At 40.3% G+C, this 3595-nt stretch overlaps 1 pseudogene; it reads left to right on the forward strand.

Annotated features, from left to right (window-relative positions):
* The first annotated feature begins 1125 nt into the window (after positions 1 to 1125).
* On the forward strand, positions 1126 to 3024 carry LOC126393513 (olfactory receptor 1P1-like; annotated as a pseudogene).
* Positions 3025 to 3595: the final 571 nt, after the last annotated feature.

The following is a 3595-nucleotide window of genomic DNA, read 5'->3' on the forward strand; positions in this document are numbered from 1 at the left end:
TTCTAAAACTTCATTTCACGAACAAAGACCACGGCAATGAAGTTATAGATTGCAATTAGCTTATTATGCATAATGGATGATGGGGATGAGGTCTGAGGGATGTACGGAGGAGGGTTGTTTGAGAGGTAATTAATCAGGGCTAATTCGTTTCGGGTTTGACAGTAAGCAGGGTGGTGTGTTGGTAAAAACACACGAATGAAGGTGAGGAGCCATGATATATTTCCTGAACTGTACTGTGCCCCAGTAGGATTTATTGAAGATCTTGAACATTCAGTATTGTGATCAGTCTAGAATAACAAATTAATTACCATTAGGCATTGACAGTTAAGAGCAACAAGTTATAATCTACTGTAAGGTGTAAATAAAATATCTGTATACATATACAGTATGTATAACAATTAATCAAGACTCATTCAAACCTACATGCAGCATTAAGCATTAAAATAATTATTTGACAAGCAATACCTTAAGTTACATAGGCTACAGGTGAGAAATTTACGCTGCAGAAAAATAGAGATCTATTAACAAGGTTGCAAGGAACAATGGTGACACCCTGTGGTAAATGAGGGAACTAGAATGGCGTCACACAGCGGACATTTCTACTCACGGGAGCCGCTATTAACCCTTCATCTTCATAACAACATAACAGTCCTACTTTTTCTTAAACATATGACATCTTACAGTGACAAAGTTAATATTTCCTGCAGTTAATCACAGTCTAATGGAATGTCTCTCAGCACGTTGCACGCTTACAACTCGTGCTTACGCTTACAAAATATGAACATAACAACGAAGCAACAGGCACTTACGTTCCGTCATGGACTCAATACTCGGAATGTTATAAGTGGCTACAGGCTGAAACTAGTGCGCTTGCTCACTTAACATACAACGAAAGACTAACGTTACATATGTCAGCAACTATGCGTAGCAGATGTGAGTAATAATATGTTAATCAATTCTAAGAGTCTGAGCCTTTTCTACAAGGGTCGCGGGAAGAAGGGAAGAGGATCAAGGGATGTGGGATGAAGGGATGAGGGTCCAGGGATTTGGGATGAAGGGATGCAGGTCATGGGATGGAGGGATGAGGGGATGTAGGGACAGGAAAGAAAGGAAGGTAGGGGAATGATGGGAGAAATTAGGGTTGCAGACAGGTGGAGGGTGGAATCTGATGGCGGTCTGGTGTCAGCTGAAGAGAGGAGGGCGCAACGTACAGGGAAAGTTGAGATAGACTGGGGGAGTCATCTTTTTGTCTGCTTTACTATGAATAGAGCCTCCAAGAGAAACTTAATGACAAATGGTGTGTATGGGCGTTTCTGATGTTGTTAGACCAGCAGCCAAGGATTTTAATTATATGGTCCGGGATTCCCTGCCTGGATGTGGTGGAGGTGGCCACGATGTAAAAGGAAAGTCCTGAGTATAGCTCAGGTATATTCCTGATCTGGTACGAATTTGGCTAAAGTGTTGGGTGAAACCAGAAGTGGGTGTGACCTTTGCCTGTCTCTGAGACAAACAGAGGGTCTAAAGGAGAAGCTTTGCTGGCTAGTCTTGAGTTTAAGTAGTCATGGATGGGTTCATAAGGATTTAAGTATGAGTCTAGTCGAAAGAGGTAAATGGGTTGTGGGAGGCCTGACTGGTTGGTTTTTGCAGCTTTTGAGGTGGTAGATGAGGGTGCTGGATGAATGAAAGGATATCTAATAAGGTGGCATTTCAAGATGGATGGAAGTTTAGGGTAGAAGCAGTGTACTCTGAACAACACAGAAAACCAAAAAATGCCAGTAGGAACATGGATTCCAAGACTTTATCTGTTGATGGAGACAAATAACCTGAACGGAGGGTTCGGATGGATCGGGTGAGGATGTCTGAAGTGCGGGGCAAACGTTTAGGCATGGGATGTGGTTCAGCCTTGCAGAGGCCTTTGATTAATATGCTGATGTGGGTCATGGCTGGACACGGTGCCCTGGAGGACTGTTTTACAAAAGAAGTTAATACCGCTGAAATAGATTGTATAGTGGAACATTTAATTTTGAGAATGGTATGGGCGAATATGATGAAGTTTGAGAGGGTCAGGACATCAAGTGAAGGCAATGTAAGGCCAAAGAAGGTGTAGAATATTTTGAAGCAATTCCGTGATTTAGACATCAATCATATCACACCGTAAAAGAAAGAGATGCCATTCCAAGAGGAGAGGAACTGGTACCATAGTTTTAGTTCAATTTTCTTTGCTTCATTAAGCCAACCAAAAACTTCATGAGCCTATGTATATTTTCCTGTGCAATCTGTGTATCAATGGACTTTATGGGACAGCAGGCTTTTATCCCAAATTTCTCATGGATCTTCTTTCTACCACTCATGTCATCTCTTATGCTGGATGTCTCCTGCAGAGTTTTGTGATATACTCTTCAATTGGAAGTGACTTATCAATTCTAGCTGTTATGGCCTATGACAGATATGTGGCTATATGTCATCCACTAATGTACCACTCTGTGATGACTACACAAAGAATATGTCTTAGTTGCCTTCTCTTGGCTTTTACCTCTTTTATGCATGTTCACTAACACAATGACAATTTTCCAGTCAAAGTTATGCAGCTCACACATACCTAAACTTTACTGTTCAAACTCACTAATCAATAAACTAGCTTGCTCTGCCTCCATAGGAAATACAAGCATTGCACATGTCAACATTGCTATTTATGTTGTCCATTTTTTCTTTCTTTTGTGGTCTTATATGTACCTGGTTAGAACATGTCTAACATCCCAACAGGTCCGGAAGAAGTTTATGCAAACATGCATTCCACATTTAGTCTCTTTATTCAGTTTTGCCTTTGCTGTGCTTTTTGATTTAATGTACACTCGATTTGGTTCGAGAATGTCATCACAGGGCCTTCAGAACTTCATGGCAATAAATGTTTTTTTAATTCCTCCAGTTTTGAATCCTCTGGTATATGGATTAACACTGACCAAAACTCGCAGTAGAGTTCTTGGTTTTATTCAAGAAAGGAAAGAAAATGTCGAGACAAAGTAATCAAGGTGAGAGTTCCTCCTCTCAACTCATCCAAGCCAGAACAGGTGTTTCCAAATCTTTTTTTCTATCACAATTTCAAGTTATTTCAGAATGTTCACATGGGATAAAAATATCCACAGTGTTTCATTTCATATTATTCCCTTCAAATTCCTGTTCATGTCTGATTCGACTGTGTCTCTGAGCCATGTTATATATTTATACATACATGTCATAATGGCTAGTACTCCTTTTCTTTTTCTTTTGTGTCCAGATTTTTTTCAAATTCATATTTCAACGTCTGTGCAACTTGATTGCAAGTACAACCTTAAAGTGATAGTTTAGGTTTTTGTACATGAAGTTGTGTGAAACGCTGACCATCTGTAGCTCTGATGTGACGGTGTCACTACTGTCAACGAGCCTCCTGCTCTGAGATGTACGGGGAACACGTAACCAAAAGGTTTTAAGCTACAAAAAAAGTATTCATGTGTTTTGTTAGACTTTTTCAATAATTTTAAAACATCCCCGCATTACGTCAGACCTTGCTATCAATTGGGACTATTTTCTGGCCAGTATCACTCCGCCGTGCAGGCCC

This window comes from Epinephelus moara, chromosome 7 (genome assembly GCF_006386435.1).
Source record: "Epinephelus moara isolate mb chromosome 7, YSFRI_EMoa_1.0, whole genome shotgun sequence".
Classification (NCBI taxonomy): domain Eukaryota; kingdom Metazoa; phylum Chordata; class Actinopteri; order Perciformes; family Serranidae; genus Epinephelus; species Epinephelus moara.